We start from the raw sequence: 19,658 nt of genomic DNA on the forward strand, positions 1-19,658 counted from the left end.
TTATGCTTCCCATTTGCTGCCACCATAATTGCTCCATTATGGGTTCTCCCCATTTGTCAAGGGCATGCATACGTCACGCCTCTTCCGGTGTTTAGCCCTCCCCATGCGTACTGCCCAACTACTGTTAAACATACACCGTGGACATTGTATGGCATTGTATCGGGACTACTTTTTTATTTTTATAACTCTGCATTCAGACTTCTCTTTGTTTCACCTGCACGGAGCTTGTTTGTGAATTGTTCTCCTGGCTATTGTTTGCTTCTCTTACTTCTGTAAGATCGCTGATTGCTTTACTTCTGACATGTATTAGAAAATGTATTTGCTTTGTGAAGAGACACAGCGGTGAAGGTAAAAGATATTGTTGTTCTCCCTCCTCAGCTATTGTCATTCTCACTCCTACAATCAGAATTTCAGTGGTTTAGAAATATCTTGATTTCCAATACATCATTTCATAAGGAACATAGCCAAGTGTTTTGTTTCACATCAGAATTCGTCCAGTAATTATTTGGAAGTACTTTGCATCCAAAGGCGGTTGTCTTTTTTTCCCCTCATGTCCCCTTCTTTTTGTGTACACCTTGGATGTAGGCCGATTTCAATGGCCACGTGCAGCTCGAGTTGCGCTGCTCTCTCTCTCTGATTTCATAAACCTCTCTAACCACCCTTTTCTCTCTATGGCTCTGTGGCTTACGCAAGAAGCGCTTTTTCTCTTGCGTGTTGGATGATAGTCTTGTGACAAGCACCCGAGGGAGTGTGGTTCCCTGCATAGAATGTGGAAACTCCCGAACCTTATAGGTAGAGGTGATCCCCACTGTACTGCCACACACTTTCTATTATTACTTCCTCTGGAATTAGGGTAGTTTTGCCACATGATCTTGGAACAAGCATACGCATGGCCATGATAGCACAAAATGGCATATTTTGTAAATTTTCGCAATTGAAAGAGAACAGGAGTAGATTGTTCTAGCATTTCAAAGAGAGTCCGAGAACTGCAATAATGCTTCTGCTTGCATTTCAGATAAATAACTTTAATAATCTGCGTTTGCATTTCAGAGAGAGAGAACTGCAGTTTTGAGAACGAGTGAGAACTGCGATACTGTACCTCGAAGAGGGCACTGTCATAGTTACTGCCTGCATATTGGGTGCAGTGCTACATAGTGACTTTCAATGTTCGAGAGCAAACTCAAGTAGTGTCAAAAATAAAGTGCTTCTTGCATAGCCCTAATTAAGCACTCCCATTGCCAAGAGCGATTGGCTATGCCAATGCTTGATTTATCGCGTTTCTATTTCCTTCGGCAAGATGTGAACTACAGTCACCCATCACACATGAAAACAGAGTTTGTAGTCAGATAAAACATCAGATAAAACACCTTAGTCCATTCAGGATGTTTCAGGCTAAGACTGTCATACATATAGGCCGCGTAGAACTGAAGTCCTTCTATACTGTAGTGAACATACCACGACAACCTGAACTCGATCTTCAAACATTTACTCAAGGGTCAGGCTTTTAACATTGACACAATGTAAGTGTCTTCCACAATACATCTAGGCTAAGACTTTAAAAGACTTCCTGGCATTCTAACCCCTGCAAGTATGTCTGTCACTCAAATACCCTCCCACAGGAAATAAGAATCGGTTACTATTCACTTTTGTAGCTTTTCCCAAAACTGGATACTTTCAGTAAAATGATATGGCCACGTTGTTCAGTGCATGACTTACTTCTTGGCAGTCGTACTTTAACCACAAGCTTAGACTTCATTTGCAGATAATTATGCAAAAGAGAAAAAATGTTTAAAAATTCAATATTTTTTTTTCAAAATGACTCGCTTTTCAAACAAGTGAGCTAGAAACCAAATTGTAACTATTTCAAGCACATGACTGCCTCACATTTAGCATTCTCGGAGAAGGTTACGCTACAGGTATATAATGAGCGGTTGCTTATTCAAGATGAACTGTTGGGTCCAGCTGCCATTTTCGCCAGTTCTTGGCATCACTCATGACATTAGACTGGAAAGAAAACGAGCTGTTGCCAAAGTTACACCAATGTCTACAAAATCCTAAGTCTCAACACCATCCTGTGCCAGGGATAGATGGTTAGGAAACCGAGAATACGCTGCATACGCTGTCACCCCCTTCTGGCATGCTGACGTCAAATGAAATTTTGAGGATATTTGATCACCCTCCTGAACTCCATACCATCGGGTAGAAATTATATATCCCTGCCCACATAACAGGCTATAAACAGAAATTAAGACGAATGAGGCCCTTTGTGGTCGTGGTCACCGCCCTGCTCTTGGTGTCGAGTGAAAGCAAAGATAATTTTCTTTCCAATTACATGGAACCTAAGTGTCCTTTATAAGCCATGTCTAAATGGACCACAAGGCACCAGACTGATGTGCTTATTATTTTAGGAATTTAAGCCATTTCTCATTGGGCGCCATCTGTATCCGGGCTCCCCTCTCACTCTGCTGCTGATTATGCGTGGTATTTATTTCCTTGTGGATAAACTAAGAGCTTCCCTCGAATTAATAAAATTGCTTCAATATTTGACTGAATGTGAACTTTTTTTTTTCTGGGTGGATTTCGAAGTTTATTCTTTGAAAAATATGCCATGAGCACGACCTTTTTCCTGAAGCGAAACAAATTAAATGGGCAGCAAAGTCTGCCTGCCGAGCTTGCAAAGGAGCATGAATTTCATGTTTAGGTAATGTCGTTTGTTTAGGCCCGGGCGCTGTCAGTTGAGGCTCTAGAGTAGTAGACACTTCCAGAACCTTACTATATAGGTAATATATTTGACTTATGTTGTTTTCATTTACATTTCTTAAAGTTTAAGCAGTGATGTATTATTGTTTTTGCACAGATGTGTTTAAGCCAGATCAAATGTAAAGTTCTACATTAGACCTCTGGAGTTTGCATAGACTAGAGGCGACCCACAGGGGGTATTTGTTTCTTTTAAAAACATGAGATGGTACTTTCGTGTGCATAACTTACATATAGGTTAAATACATACATTTAATTCAGGCAGGCAGCGATAGCTGAATGTGTCTGAAGACACACTGCAACAAATGGAGTAGTTTAGATTTGTGCATGCTGTTTATTCAGTTGGGAAAGAAGCTCGTCTTATTTACAGCTAAAACCCATATGGTGCTGTCAGAAATAAACATTACTGAAGATGTGAGCCAGCCGAGCACATAGATGGGGTCAGTTTTTAACATGTTGACCTCACAAGGAAAGGATTTTTTCTGGAGTCTTGAATTCTCTAAGGGGGGGTTCCTAGAGGCGCTGTATATCCTGACTTCACTAATCCGTTTGACAAAGTGATTTTCTTGTCCTTTCTTTACAATGCAAGTCATCAGTGAATTGATGTGTACTTGTGATGGGGGAGGTGGAGCATGCCAGAGTAAAGCACAGCAGAACATCAGTAATTGAGCATCTCTTTACCTAGAGGGTGTTTACGACACAGAGGGCAGTGTCTCCCTTTTTTTGCATGAATGTAAGCACACACACATCTTCTCTCCTGGTGTTAAATAGTGCTTTTCTGAACAAAATGCCATTTCTTTGTTAAGCACGCAAGTATTATTGCTGACATTTTGTGAAATGTCTAATACTTTCCCAGCCATGGAATTAAAATGGGTTATATGTTATGATATAGGTTGGTACTTTGCAGTGCTCAGTGGTTGACTCCACCATTTGGGCTTAGATTACAAGTGCGGTAAGTGATCAGATCCAATTAAAGCTCCACATAGCATGTCACCCAGTTTATCACCTTATTATTTATTTAACTCTTTTATGTATTTTTGGCATATAGCGAACATGGATCTGGGTATATGCTTTTATAAGCTATATGCAAATAACTCTCCCCTTCGTAAGAGTTCAATGCAATACAAAAATGACTGCAAACCTTTATACGATTGTACAGTAACTGGTATGTACAGTTCAAAATGTAACCTGAGTGGGTTTTGTACAGCACCGATCTTTCACCAGCTTTTCTATATATGAGACTGCTTACAATGCCAGGTGAGAAAAGTTGTTTTTTTCTTTTCTGGTTGTTTGCTAAGAATCCTTCCACAGCAACACAAAAACAACAGCGTTTTTCTACAAAGAGTAAAGAAGAGCTCTCACGTTGGAGGTCCAATCCAACTGGCAATCTGAAAAGCAAGACTGCAATGCAGGAGCATGAAGATGTTTTAATCTGGATAAGAATATTCATTAGGCTCCAAGCCCTCTTCTGTAATTCAATCATCTCTTACACTGACATTAATAAATGCTCTCTGTCTCAACTGCTAATGTCTTTGATTTGCAATAGCAATCTCCTCATGACGCAGTCTCGCCAAATTATAATCGCCGGCATTGTTATCCGCACCAAACAACTGGATTTTGCATGCCATTTTACTCCTCCGAAGGTTAACTTGTAACAGTTTGTTCTCAATGTTCACCTTAAGTATTGGCATCACGATTGCGTGTGTTATATTTTATCATGATATTCCATTCATACATCACATGATCTGGTTATTTAGATATTTTCACCTTTCAGCCACTTCTGCCTGCTGTAGTTATGAGAGCGGCTACGTTATGAGGAGGGGAGTGCTAGTCTGGTTTGCAGAGCCTATTCTGATTTTGTTAAATCCTACTCCTCCCCCTGTTGGATAGCTGGAAAAATTCAGTTATAATGCTTTTTTTAAGCACAAGTAGTTTGTCTGCCTTCAGGTTTTGGTTCCATGTATCATATAGCTGTGGGAACGGGACTCCCAATGTCCTCGATTCACTCATTTGAGACTCGTGTTGGTGATCAGGGCATTGTTGTCAGGGCCCTCTTTAGCAAGTAGTGGGATGCTATATTCTGCAGATATCGAGACCTGTGACCATAGTCTGCCTAATATATGACACAAAAGACTTTGAACTCGATCCTGGCATCCACAGGGAAAGAGTTCAACACATTTTGGGCTGGTTTTTATAGGGTGACACTTCACAGGCTGGAGCTAATTCTTTGCAGCCGATCATTGACTTTCTGAGGGAGCAGAGTATGAATGGTGTTGCAATGGTCTAATTGTGTTGTCCCTAGAGCTGTCATTAGTTCCACTTGGTGATCATTATTGAGGTGCATGATGATTTATAACACTATGGCGAGCAGCAAAATGTATGCTTTTCTCTACAGCAGTGACCTAGAAAATGAAAGAGACCTTGCAATTGGATTGGATTGGACTTCCTGGTTCTTCATTTTGATTGTGATGTACTTATATGCAGCCAATTCAAAGATATTGATGCAGAATCTAGTGTTCCCAGCGAGCATCAGAACCTAGGCCCCATTTAAGCAACCAAACCTGGATTTCATTGCATGGAATACCTACTCCAGGCATATGGCAATGCTGGCTTTGTTCACTATCCTGTCTTCCATCTGAAATATTAGTGTCATCAGCATGCATTTGGAGATTACCTAGGTCCTGTTCTAGGATTTGTCCTCTTCCAACTTGTCTCCTTGGTTATTTCTTGAAGAAGAAAACTAAGAGCATGTTTTCCGAGCACAGGGTCTCTCTATCTACACACATAGAGTGAATTTCAGGAACATTCTAACATGTTTTATCTCCCAGGTGCCCTACCTTAATGTAAAATGTAGGTGTCTGTTTGGTCTTCCCCAATATAAATTATTTTTGTTTAGCATACTCGTATTGGGCACACTTTAATTCTGTGGCTCTATAGTAGTATTGTCATTCCAAAACTTCTTTTTCCCAACTCCGCGATTCACAATGATTAATGTAACACTACATTGGAAAGACATTCCAGTTTTCTAACATTGAACACATCAAAACCACCTGTGTCTTAAAATAAAGATGCAAACTTCCCTTTCCGTGTTGCTTTGAATATATTGTTGAAGAGGGGATTTATTGGCTTATGTCCCTACAGCGCTAATAGTTATGCTGGACACCCAAGTCAGATTCGTATTTTCTTTATGTGCACATTATAGTACATAGTTTTATTAATATCTGCAGCTGTCCAATCGTCTTCTACTCAACATGCCTCAAACACCTCTATAACAATTTACAAATCTTTGGAGAGAGAGTACGGCTAGAGTGGCCTACCTTGAAGCTGGGGAACCGGTTCGAGTCTGGCGGGAGGCTCAAGCATCCTGTGATTCTGGGCAAATACCCTGTGCCTAAAAATGAATGTGTCCATCTGTAATACAACTGGTGCTCATGTAAAGCGCTCCGATACCTTTGGGTCGAGTTCGCTCTTCATAAAACTGCAAAAAGAAACAAAATGGGTCATAGTGCCATTGTGACTCAATAAATAAGCATATTGCAAGAAAATTGTTCAACCTTACAGTGCATTCAAAGTACAATAAAACCTATTGCCATTTATTTATGTAATCAGTGAGTCAACCATTAAGAGCTTTGAAAATGAATCTAAAATAGCTCCAGAAACCAGCGAATCCCTTGAGGGTCTGGCAAAATGGGATATCAGCACTTAACTTGTTGATTCGCATCCCGGTCTGCATTATGGGAGTCAATATAATAACATAAATGTACAGAACGTTTTTTGCACTACAGTGGTGGGAGTAGTAAATCTTTTCAGAGCAATTGTGAAGGCTAAGACTTACTTTGAAAGTTTATCTTAAATTTATATTCCTAGCTCCTGTGTTAATTGAATTTCATTATGTGGGCAGAGATAAACCTGAATTACACTTTTGCCAGTTTTACTCCTTACACATTCTTGTTAGATTGCATCCACATAAGAAACTGATGTGCATGGAATTGAATGCAATTGATCTCTCCATAGCAATGCAACCCACACAACTGAGTTATTGTTTTTTAGGTACTTGTAGACACCGAGAAATGGGTATTGGAGAGTGGGGGGTGTGTAACTTCATGTTGTATATTCAATCTCACAAACCTTCTCACACGAGAACCAGAATATCCTGCTACCTTTGTGTTAACCTGTTCAATATGGTCAAAAGCACAAAAATATATCCCGCAAGGCTACAGGAGCTCCATGTATTTTTATGGATTTCACATGCACATGCACATGTACCAAAGAGGAGCTCCTATCCCATTGCTTTGAGTATACTTCAGTACAACTTAGTCAAATGTAATGATCAAGTTTCTCATCGGCTGTTTCTCACTGATGTGGAGTATTTTTTTATTGAACCTTCTTACATTTCTCTAAACTTATTTCAACAGCAGTTTTAAATGTTTCCTTTTCCACGCATGTTTTTTTTTAACCTGGCAGGGTTTTGCTGTGTGTTTTCCTTTATTTGATAAAAATGATGGAAAGAATATGTATGTGTTTGATGAAATGCATGCCTCAAGCAGGCTCCAAAGGTCACGATAAAACAGAAACCAGCAAGGAACTTGGTAAATATTTATACTCTTGTGTGTTAAGTAAAAATGCATCTTTGACTCAAGGAAGGATATGATGCTCCGGCAAATTTTAATTCTGAATAAATATGCATGCTTTCATTCTAAATACATTTGCATCTCTTGATCTGCTGTGACCTTTGAAGTACAAATAGTTCTTATTGCTACAGTGTGAATAGTATGTTTAATTAGCTGCATGGTCGGGCATTCTGGATAGCCCTGCAAAGGAGATGGCACTGCCAAGTCTGGACAATAGAAATGGAAAGGAGCAGCGTGTACACACACTGTTGTGCTCGCTGTGCTGTGAAAGTGTTGGTACTACAGGTTAAAGCTATGGCTTTTAAGCCAATTTATTTGACAATTGTGCCGTACATTTTTCTATACTGACCCTTTGTTTTCCAAAAGTGTTTTGGGAAGAGTAGCAATCCCTTCCAAATCCCCACAATCAGACACACAATCAGGGCAGGCGCTATTGGTATCATGCTTAATACAACCACACACAAGCGCTGCATGCACTATTTGTATCATGTGCTTAGTGCAGCCACACACAAATTCTGCATGCTGTATCTGTAGCATGTGCTTAGGACAAGCACACAGAAACGGTACACTTTATTTGTACCAGTGGTTGTTTAGTACAACCACACCCAGTCACCAAAAGCACTTTGTGTCGTGTGCTTGGTACAACTGGAAAAAACACAGCATGCACTATTTACTTAATGTTCTTACTAAACTCCAACAGGAACAAACTTTTCTTTATGCAGCATTTTAGGGTATACAGATTGTATATTTCCATTCCATCCCAAATGTTCATTTCACTTATCTTCCAACTAACATTCCTTCTGAAGAAAACCTAAAGTGCACCCCAGTTATGTGAATTGATAGTTCCACCAACATGAGAAGAGCATGTACTTTGAGGCAAGTTTCAAGGATCTTGTCCAAGAGAAATTATGACTTTAACAGAGGAAGAAATAAAGCACAGAATGAGAAAGGCAGTGATATATTTAGAAAGGAAAATGTGCAGTCAAAGAGAGGCTTTGGAAAATGTGTGCCCTGTGGGCAAGGAGGGCATGAGATCGGAGAAGAGATCAGACAACAGTTCAGAATGGTCGATGAAAGAAAGTTGGAGGTGGTTGTGAGAAAGGGAGACATACGAGCCTTCCTGGCTCGTATAGAGATACAATACCGTTCTGCTCTTTGAAATTGGTCGGGAAGGGCTGAAATGCATGAATAAAGGGGATTGTGCATGTATGGAAATTAGTAAGCAAGCCCTTTGAGGTCACGACCCGAATGGTAACAGATGCCCCCTCTTGTTATGTTATTGTGACAAGGATGTGTAAACTGCAAGGTTGGAAAGGCCTTCAGGGTCCTTAGACACATAAGAAGGGCTAAAGTGACATGGGTGGGAAAGTGTGGAAGACCATACCATCCTTGAGTGTGGGACAGTTGTTAAGTGGCTGGTCTGAAGACCCATCATGAGAGGGTTGAAAGTTAGACCATAGCAGTAAAAATGTGGAAGGTAAGGTTTACGAATCAAGACATAGTAGGTGGGACATGCAACTGGACCAGAAAATAATACAGCACACCTGAATCAAGATGGGCAAGAATTGATAAAATGTTGAATGTGTAAATGAAGGCTAAAGATACAGGATTGCAAATGCATTTTTGAACAAACAGAGTCTTAACAAGTCCTTGTTATGTACCCTTATTCGCTGTGCTGTCTATTTCTCTGAGATTGATTTAACGTAGGTGATTTCTTGTTTGTCTCATGTCTTTTACAAATAGAAATGATGTGCCCTCGCTGGTGTCACAGTATATTCTCTTTCCTCTGTTTAGTGTGCAGTGAGTTCTTTGATTTTAAGGATTATATGCAAGTCCTAGAAATGTAAGCAATATTAAAAAAATAATCCTCAATGTGTGCTTGCTTTGATCTCAAAATTAGTAGTTTCTGCAGTTGCATAAGGATCAGAATGCTATGAACTATTATTCCTAACCTGGGGTCAGATAAGCAGATGTATTTTCTAGAGGCCATCGTGACCTCACGTATGGTGACTGAGTAGTTAGAAAAGTGGATTAATGTGTTAATTCGCTTCACTGTCTATGTAGGCTACCAAAGTTCAATGCAAAACTGTTAATTCAAGAAGGCTTTAATAAATTATGCATTTGAACTTTCTTGTTCTCTATGCACATTGCACACTCCGAGTTCTGTTGATATGCATTAAATGATATAATTTGATCATGACCTTTTAAAAATATGACTGCGTTTCCATATATTTGGGTGTTATAATAAGACATTTTTCTATCCATTTTGGGATTTTCATGTTGCAATGTTGATGTATAATAGAGTGGTCTGTTGTACTGTTTACGTTTCTTCTAAAGCCTAAAGATATGGTTCAGCAGACATGAAGGTAGCTAATAAGTTTTGCCTTAATTTCACTATAATTCTAAATATCTGCTCTTGCTTCCTGATACCTAAACACAAATATACCCAGTTCTGTGTTACAATGTTAAAGTGCATTTATTTAATTAAGAATACACCCATTTGCCACACATGCAAGAGTTGCTATAAAACCCATGCTTAGGTGGACGCTAATTGAAGTTCATCAATATTCTCTTGCATCCATTATTCTTTATTTCACGTGTTCCTTAAAATCTCCAAGCAAACAATATGTGTTCTTTCCTAATGCTTGAGTGTCGGACTCCAAGCAGAAGCCATGCAATTGGTGAATGTACCATCAATGATTTATCTAAACATTCGTAATTGAAACCAAAGTAAACACACATGCAAAATGAACAGTAAATAATTTAAATCCAGATGCAAACACAAGGTGGTGCTATAAACAAAATGAATAACTTTATTGGACACAGGTTGAAATATGTTTGGTGGGCAGTGTTAGGCTTGAAAAAGATGGTGTTGCAAAGATAGGGGACAGGCCCATAGTGTTTATATGTGTGTGTGTGAGCATAGATATATATATGCAACTGTATGTGACAGCTATTTCGACAACGTTTCAAGATGCAGAGGAGTCTGTGGCTCAATCAGTGTGTTTTAAGAGCTGCATATTTTTGTGTGAATAATGACTTTTCCCTTTAGACATGACTGAGCCTCCTCATGGATGCAGGTCATGATACCTAAACTACAATGTGCCAAACAAGTGTATGCAAAAGATAAACCTGAATTTTAAGTGCCTATAAACTGGATTACTAAGGCTATGATTAAGATCACAACAATGCAACCATGAATCAAAATAAAAAAGATGTAATGAACCAATGCTGTTCCTAAGCCTGGTTCTCTTCTTATCTGCCTTGACTGCATTAAATTATGCAATTGTAAACTGATAAGGTTTAAAGTAAGGCGATTCTCCATTATTTTTAAGTTAGAATCTCTGCTGCCGGTAGCAACAGGCATAGGAAAAGAGCACATTGATGAGATACAATATGTAATTAATTGGGTCCAGGATAGGATAGAGCGCAACCAATGCCAGTGCATTTATTTGGATACAAAATAATTGCATTGTACAGCACTTAGTATAAAGCATGTATCTTATCTTAAAAACGTAGAATTCACAAGGAGGTTCAAGAATGGCTATTGCTTTTTTATTGTTACCTAATGGCTCTATCAAAAGTACTCCCTGATGTGCCTTTTTAGACTGTTCTCTATACTTTTCTCCTTATATTCGTAGTGGGTCCAGCCGGGATCATAAATCCATTGGTAGGAAGCATTGTTCTTGCTTACCGGTCTGTTGGTCTGCAGCAGACGGATCAAGGCACAGCTCAGGGTCGACTGTAATGTTTTCTTCCTTCATCTATTCAACAGGCCATACTTTCCAGGCCTTCTAACCTAATTGACAGCTTATAGACCTCAACAACACTCAATATGAATTAACAGTACAAAGCAACAGAACCACTGTTAGCTGTTAATAATGACCAAAGATTAGTGAACACTTGTTCCTGTTAGTGAACATTTTCTTCACTATTAGCATCATATTAAACAAGTTGGCGACATCAAAAATGACAAAATGAAAATAAGGACTAAAGTTCCTGGGAGACTTCTGAGTTGCGAGCTTTCAGAAATGAAACACAATGTAGATATCTGGGACAATGATGGCTAAGTCACTGCTGAACTGACAAAACTGTTTACTACAGGAGCATAAGAGGCTACTAAAAGCAACATAAACAGCACAAAAAGCTAATCTTTCTGAACAGATGTATGACTCACTGATCATAGAAAGTAAATTCTCAACATGTTCCAGGAAACGACTGAATCAGAATAAATAAAAACAACATTTGATTACCCCTCCAATACTGTGAGCACTTGCTGAAACCCTGGATGCCTGAAACAATTGTCTTCCTCTTGGAAACTGACATGACCAACACGATAAACTCTTGTCTTAAGAGTAGAATAGTCCGAGGCCAATTAAACAATCCAATCCTATCCTCACTTAAAAATGTGCAATGCTGACCAACACTTGACCAGTTTGCATTGCAGAAAGAGTAGTTATAGAACAACCACGAGAATGCCTTGCACAAAATCAACTGTTCGATGACCTGTGATGGCCCCTCCATAGCGTACATTTAAGTTCACAGGTGAATGCCAGAGGTACATGGTGACATTTTGTGTGCCGAATATTTGACCACACCCCACCCGATTGCATAATCTATCCTCTTACAAGCAGTATACACCCCTTCTCACTTGGAGAATTTTTATCGGGGGTCTTCGAAGGAAAAGTGACCAATGGAACCGGTTTTCCATTAGTCAACTACATGCTTAGACTGGAATTAATATCATTGCATTTTTGTAGTAATTGTCATCAATGCTTTGTATTGTGTTAAAAGATGAGCCCCAGGGAGAATTAAGAGAGCACTGTGGCCATCTAGATCTCCGTATAAGACAGGGATCTTGTGTACGATTTAGCACAGTCCAAGGCGTCTCATAGCGAAGAGGGCTTAAGAATGTCCTTGCAGAGTCTGTGGGGAGGACAGGCCAGCACAGCGAATACATCCTTTGTTTGTACACAATGCATCAAGGGAAAGTTAATCTCCCTTTCCTGTGCCAGAGAGCCTGCCAGGTCTGTCTTTGTTAAAAAAACACTTTATGTAGATGTGCCCGAACATGTGGCGGCTCCGTCGCCAACCTTTCCATAGAAACGTGCATGCCTGTTTTGACTGGATAAATTACCTTGTAGTCGGCTTGTTGAAATATGCCTCCAAGCTCTCTGTAGTGATTCTAATCAAATGCAGTGACACCCACTGATGTGCTTAAATGCATTTCTGATTAATTGTTGTAGTTGGTACCTAACTGACATATCTTTCATAGATTTGCCAGAAAATTAATGTTTTGTACTCACTAGGATACATATGAATTCAATTCGCCCTTTGTCCCCTGAAACGCAATTCCAGCATTTCACAAATAGGGAAATGCATAGCTTCAGGCAGCAGAGCAAAATAGCGCAGCAAGGCGGTCCACACTTTTTGTATTGTATGCTTAACTCTATCTCCTCTCCACCCTTTCTGTTACCTACTATTGTTTTGTATTTTTTGTGTGTTTTTGTCACCTTCCCAAAAACTTTCACATCACTCCCACTCTCATTGCAAGAGCAGCCATAGATTTGAATCCCTCGGGATTCTTGCTCCACCAGTAGGCACGCAGCAGCCTTGCTCCCCGAGGCAGTGATGGTGCATTGGAGCCCCAGGCCTACCAAATCCGGCCTCCGCGGGGGCGGGCAAGAGAGCCCAGTGGCTGGGCTTCAGTCTAAGGGGTTGCCGTGTGGTTCTTTGCTGGAAGTATAGCGGCCCTCCAACGTGAACGCAGAAGGATCATTTCTGAACTTTGAGGATTCTTTTTAAGTTCTAAACTACCTAAAACTCACAGCAGTGCTCGCCATTAAAGGATCAGCATCTCTGAATGTGTGCGATGTATTAACTTAGGAGCCCCCTTCCCAGCTATGACATTGTTAATACTTCAGAGATCAGGGCTATGAATAAACTGTGCTTAGAAAAGGCCGATTGTAGGCTCTAAGTGAAAAGCATGCATGCGTAGGGATATGTAAAAGGAAGTGGTTGTGGGTTAATTGGGTGGGGGGGTTGCTGCTGGGTGCTACATGCTGCACTATCTGCGCCATTCTACACATTCCAAAGTTAACATTCCATGATTGTCTGTTGTTGTGCAAACCTAGATGGTTCAAAATGCATGCTTTGCTGGAATTACAGTTCCAGTGATTTTTTTTTTTAACCAAGGAATAAAAACAAGCTTCTGTGAATATATGAGAAATATGAGATGGTCCAGTAATGGCAGACAATGGCCCTTTGATGGTAACAATTACAAACTACCTGGTACGTGTAACCCACGTAATGTAACAAAATGGACGACTGACCTGACAATGCAACCCTACAGCACGACATTGCATTTCTATAAAATATTAGCTGCTCAAAATCGAGAAATCTCTTCAGTGGCTGCCCCACGTAAGGTAAGAACTCATTTGTGGAGCATCCGCAGCAGGGAGTCTAAATAGAACACAGGATCAATAGAGGCTTGAGTTCTGCACAGATCAGGTGGTGTCATTAATGCTTAGCCCATCTGAAGATAATGTTTTTAGATGTGATAGCCACAAATTTTCCATAATCTCGTTCTGACTTCAAGACCATTCACACAGAAAATCATTAAACTCGACTCACCATCCCACTGTTAATGTGCAGTGTCCTCCAGGCAGGCAGGAGTGGCGAGGTAAGGTTTCATAGCATGCAAGGGGTTGAATTTCAGGACTTTCGGTTTTTTGAGGTCAAACCTCATTGTTACTTTATAATGTTAAGTGAATTGTGTGTGCCTTTTATAGAAGGTTACATATATTTCAATTACGGATCAAAAGTGGGGTGAGGCAGCTGCCAGTCCCTCCCCTCCCCTCTCTAAAAAGAGATAGTAAAAGGAATTTATTTATTTATTTATTTATTTATTTCAGACTCTTATATAGCGCATGGCTACTCAGGAGCATCCCAGCGCTTGTACGGAGCCCAGAGGGTACACAGCGACGGGATCAGGAGCTATTTACATCACTGTATAGATGTAGCTTTATACTCTGCTGAAAAGCCAGGTCTTCAATTTCCTTCTAAAGATCAGCAGGTTGGGTTCATGTCGCAGCGGGGGGGGAAGCGAATTCCACAGCCTAGCTGCGTTCAGAGAAAAGAGACGACCCCCGGTCCTAGATCTCCGGACTCTCGGGATCTCAGCTAAATTCTGATCGTCTGAGCGCAGGTCTCTCCGGGCCTTATAGGGCCTAATCAAGGTCCTCAGAATGGCCGGACCCTGTCCATGCATGACCCTATGTGTAATACATAAGGCCTTAAAAGAAATCCGTTCCCTCACTGGGAGCCAGTGGAGCTTCTTCAGGGCCGGTTTGGCCGACATCCTGGGGCCAGTACCTATCAGGATTCTAGCTGCAAAATTTTGTGCGATCTGGAGCCGCTGGATTACCCCAGCAGGGGCGCCCAGGTAGATGGCGTTGCCATAATCTATCCTTGATAGAACCAGAGATTGGACAAGTGTCCTTTTTGCTGCCTCAGGTAACAGGGGGAGGATCTTACGGATCATCCTTAATAATCCAAAACAAGTGGCCGTGGTTTTCCTAGCCTGATAACGGAAGGAAAGCTCCGTATCAAGCCAGAAACCAAGGCTCTTGATCTCTGGTTTCGGCAGTGGTCCTAATCCCATACAGAGTGGCCAAGCCTCTGAGTTATCGAGGGAGGCTCCCTTCCCCAGGAGCATCACCTCCGTTTTTCCTCCATTTAGCTTTAACTGAGACTGGTCCATCCATCCCGCGACCGCTTCAAGGCACATCCTCAGATTAACAGAGGAGGACCCGTTCCTGTTCAAGGAGACCACAAGCTGGGTGTCATCAGCGTAGCTCACCAGCTGGATCCCGAATGGTGCCACTAGTCCCGCCAGGGGAGCCATGTACACATTAAACAGCGTGGGGCTCAGGGAGGATCCCTGCGGAACCCCACACTGCAATGGTACCGGGCACGAGGATATGTTTTCCTCGAACACCTTGAAGGCCCTTCCCTCCAGAAAGGATTTGAGCCAACTCAAGGCGTTCCCCGTGACTCCCAAGTTGTTAAGGCGGGCCAGAAGGGTGTCATGGTTCACCGTATCGAACGCGGCGCTGAGGTCCAGGAGGATAATGGCCACGCTCCCACCAGTGTCCAGAATCTCCTGGATTCCTCCACCACGCTCAGCAGCGCCGTCTCGGTACCCTGCCCTCTCCTGAATCCAGTCTGGGAAGAGTGAAGCAAATTGTTGGTCTCCAAAAAGGAGGCCAGCTGATGGTTGATGTGCTTCTCAGTAAGCTTGCTAATGCCCGGGAGAAGAGAGATGGGTCTATAATTGGAAAAATCACTGGGGTCAAGTGAGGGCTTCTTTATTAAAGCTTTTACCATTGCCAGTTTCCAATCCTTCGGAACGACTCCTGCCCTAATAGAGGAGTTCACGAGATTGGCAATGGATGTAGATAAAGCAGGAAGCATTGATTTTATTACGCTCATAGGGGCGGGATCAAGTGGAGACCCGCTTTTAACAGAATTAATAAGAGCCGGGAGGGCTTCCTCCTTAAGGATGTCAAAGGCCTCGAGTCGTGGCCTGTCGTTCCCTCCCAATATATCGGAACAACCGGCTGGGCCAGCTAAGGAGACAGGGGGAATAGAAATCAAGATTTTTTTGATTTTAATGTCCAAAAAAGCCGCCAGATCTTCGCAGCGGGTGCCGACTTGATCAGGGGAGGAAGGGGGATCGGGAGTTTTTAACAGTGATCTAGCAATCTGAAAGAGCTCCCTCGGAGCGTTTGAGGCAGTTTTAATTCTCTGGGCATAGTAAGATGCTTTGGCCCGAGTAAGCGCCGCTTTGTAGAATTTAATGGATGCTCTGTAGATGTTCTTTTTCTCAGAGTCGAAATCTTTGCGCCATTGGCGCTCCTCTCTTTTGCATGTTTGTTTCAAGGTCTTAAGCTCGGCATTGTACCATGGTTGGTGATGATTAGTTTTTTTCTTGACCATAGTTTTTACCGGAAGTACCTTATCCAATGATTGAACAAGCCACTGATTAAAATCTGTGTTAGCCCCATCCGGATCTGCATTAGGTGGGGGGGCCGTGCTCCTAAGGTTATTTGCCCACTCCTCTCTGTCCAACTTGGACCAAACCCTGGTCGAGAAAGAGTAAAGAGGTGGGGTAGGGATGCCTAAAGGCAGCTTCCAAGAGAAGCAAATGACTGAATGGTCGGACCAAGAGACTGGGAGGGGGTTACTTACTGAGAGCCCTATGGAGTTGGAAAAGATTGGGTCCAGAAGATTGCCACCAACATGCGTGGAGCCTGTGACCCTTTGAGTGAAGTCCATGGCCTCCAGGTCCTTAAGCAGATTAGTGGCTGTGGTATCTAATACCTGGTTGAAGTGGATGTTCAAATCCCCTAGGACCAAGAAATTGGAGGTTCTACTTGCGAGATCCATTGAGGTCTCTATAAGCCCCTCGTGGAATCCGCCCAGGGAACCCGGCGGCCGGTAAATCAGCAGTCCGGATATAGACAGGACTGCGGATAGAGAGCAGAAGAAATGGAGGTTCTCGCAGTCTGGGATGGGGGTATCATACACTCGACAGGTTATGTATTCCTTGTGGAGTATAGCAATTCCACCTCCCCCTTTGAGTCCTCTATCCTTATGTTGGATCAGATAGCCTGGGGGCAAGGCCTGTACTATGTCTGGGGCTGATGTAGCTCCCAACCAAGTTTCTGTTACAAACAGAATATCAATGTCCAGATCGCTAATTAAAAGGGAAAGGTTGGTGGCATGTTTAGGCAGCGAACGACAATTAATTAATGCCAACTTCAACTTTCCCTTAGCGTCGTCAGCTGTCTCCTCGATTTCTGAGAGCTTGTAAGGGCAGTGAAAACAATGGGTTTGTCCACTAATAAAGTCCAGGGCATGCTGACAACTCGGTAATAGCACTTGACTACAGGAAAATAGGTCCTCCCGGGAGTAATGGGGGCTGGGGTTGGCCGGAGGGGCAGGGGTTCTAAGCCCTGAGCGCGACCCAGCGCGAACGGGCGCAAACGGGCTTACCTCTGGCGCACCTCCGGCGCTCATTCGGCGCTCCCGCTGCGCTCGACAGCTGCGCGATGTCATGGTCCGTTTTTGTAGTCTCTCCTCCCTCTCGCCGTAGCGCTAGAGCGCAGACCAAGATGGCGCCGAGTAGCGGCGCGTCCTCACCTAAGATGGCGCCTGTATGATGATTGGCAGTGACAGGGGACCCGCTAAGAGCGGTGCTTTGGATCGCCTAGAGCGAATTTTACAGTGCGGGCAATGAGGGCAGTAAGCGCTTCCTAGCGCAGTTTAAAACCAAGGTAAGAATAAAGTAAAATAACCAAGATATTAGAAGGAGGAAACAGTTAAAAATACGCTTCCTGATGCGCATAAACTCGCGCTGTGATCCCGAAGCGCTGCACCCAGGGGGCGCCTTTACCAGTTTGGAACTGTTTGCACTGCTGTTTGCACCAAACTTCCATTGCAGGTCACTTTTAGTTTATTTGGGAAGTAATGGTCAAAATCCTGTTCCATTAAAAAAAAAAATCGAAATTATTTTAAACGAGAAACCTTTCTGCATAGAAAATGGTACCAAATATTGACTGTCATGTTATGCCTATATATGATTTATAGTCAGACAGTATATTATTGTATATGTGAGTCTGGACATGTACTTCAGTGAGAGAAAAAATGTGTGTGAGACAAATCATGCATTCGCGTAACTACTGAGACCAATAATTGAGGATTAAAAAGTCATAGGAGCCAGCATAAAACAGCTGGGTACGGGAAGATGTGAGCAGGGAACGTGTTTGTGGAGCTGCCGAGGAGAGGTTTGAAAACTGATTTATGTAGGTAAAGGGGACAAGCTGGTCAGCACTGGTAGGAAGGAGTCAAATTAATTAAGCAGTGAAAAGATGAGTGTAGGCATGTGTTTAGTCACATATATCCTGAAAAGTGAATAAGGATTGGGCTTTTGTGTATGGTTGCATAGTTGTAACCTAGAAGTGGGCATGACAACAGAGATGTGGAGGAGCGAGATCAGGCAAAGAGATCCAATACCTACATTCCATGCAAGAGGGTAGTTTGGAATAGAGCATGCACTCCGATGGCTTTATCATTGCCTACAGCTTTATAGTCTGAAATCCCGATTATATCACCAACAATTCAAGAACTGAATCGGCATGCCCTGAAATTAGCACCGGCCAGTAAGGAACGAGACCTTACAAATTAATTCCACATAAACCTGTCCCCTTTCCTACCGTAGTAGAAACCCAGCTGAATTTATAAGTTATATGTGGATTTTCTTTTTCCCTGTGAGTTCTTGTGGTGTTTGTTAGTTTGCATTTCGCAAAACTGTACTATCAGAGGTCCGTTGTGAGACTGAAAAGAATATTTCAGGTCATTTCTATTCACTCCTCCTTCATATTTTTGCTTCTGTGAGGCATAGAGATGTTTAATGCTAGATGTTGAAGGCCATAAAGCTTTGGTTGCGCACATCACAGCAATGTAGACCACTAATACGACCTGTACCACAATTAGACTTTGGGTTGACCCTGTATACTGAATGGCTATAGATGGTTAGTCACCTTTTGCCTCCTCTTTTCTCTTGGTGTCCGACAATCTCATGAGACAGATCTGCTTCTTCCACCAAATATAAATGCTAGTTGGATGCTGGTATTAATGCTGCCTCCCATGATTTGGAGTGCCCTAGGAGAGGGGGACATATGACTTGCTGAAGCAAGGGGATAAAAACAAGGCAGAGTCATTCCAGGATACACATACTTTGTAGAAGCAATTAAAACAGTCAGTTATCTATCCAGAGATGGTTCTGTTCCACATAATCTTGCTGGCTGTGAAAATTGTCTTAGTTGTGTTCTCTATAAAGCTATAAAGAAATACATTATAATTATTCCTATAAAGCACTATTAAAAAAGTTTGGTTTAACTTGAGTCAGTGTTTGTGCTCTTGTTAGACCTGGCATTTGTTGGTGTGGTTTCCCCTGTCTTTCTGTTTCTGTCCTCCTGTTTTTGACTGTGTGCTGAATTTCGTTTTTGCTGGTGTTGGAACTCTGGGCACTTTAACACTGCTGACCAGTGCCGACCTGGCAAGTACACCCACTTGCCAAGCCTAAACATTCACTTTTATTGCATGTAAGCACCCCTAAGTTAGGCTCTAGGTAGCCCCAGTGGCAGGGTGTAGTGTATTTAAAATGGTAGGACACATGGTTTTACGTTTTACCTGTGCTGGTAA

General features: G+C 42.0%; 1 protein-coding gene and 1 long non-coding RNA gene across 3 annotated transcripts in view; one reads left to right on the forward strand and one right to left on the reverse strand.

Annotated features, from left to right (window-relative positions):
* TENM3 (teneurin transmembrane protein 3) overlaps positions 1-19,658 on the forward strand; it is a 1,441,545-nt gene that overhangs the window by 1,146,172 nt on the left and 275,715 nt on the right. The gene's annotated exons all lie outside the window — the stretch shown is intronic.
* LOC144821234 (uncharacterized) overlaps positions 1-19,658 on the reverse strand; it is a 381,583-nt gene that overhangs the window by 282,118 nt on the left and 79,807 nt on the right. The window contains exon 3 of the long non-coding RNA XR_013608310.1: positions 6,075-6,235. This is a non-coding gene — a long non-coding RNA (uncharacterized LOC144821234). The remainder of the gene's footprint in view (positions 1-6,074; positions 6,236-19,658) is intronic.

This window comes from Lissotriton helveticus, chromosome 2_2, assembly GCF_964261635.1.
Source record: "Lissotriton helveticus chromosome 2_2, aLisHel1.1, whole genome shotgun sequence".
Lineage (NCBI taxonomy): Eukaryota > Metazoa > Chordata > Amphibia > Caudata > Salamandridae > Lissotriton > Lissotriton helveticus.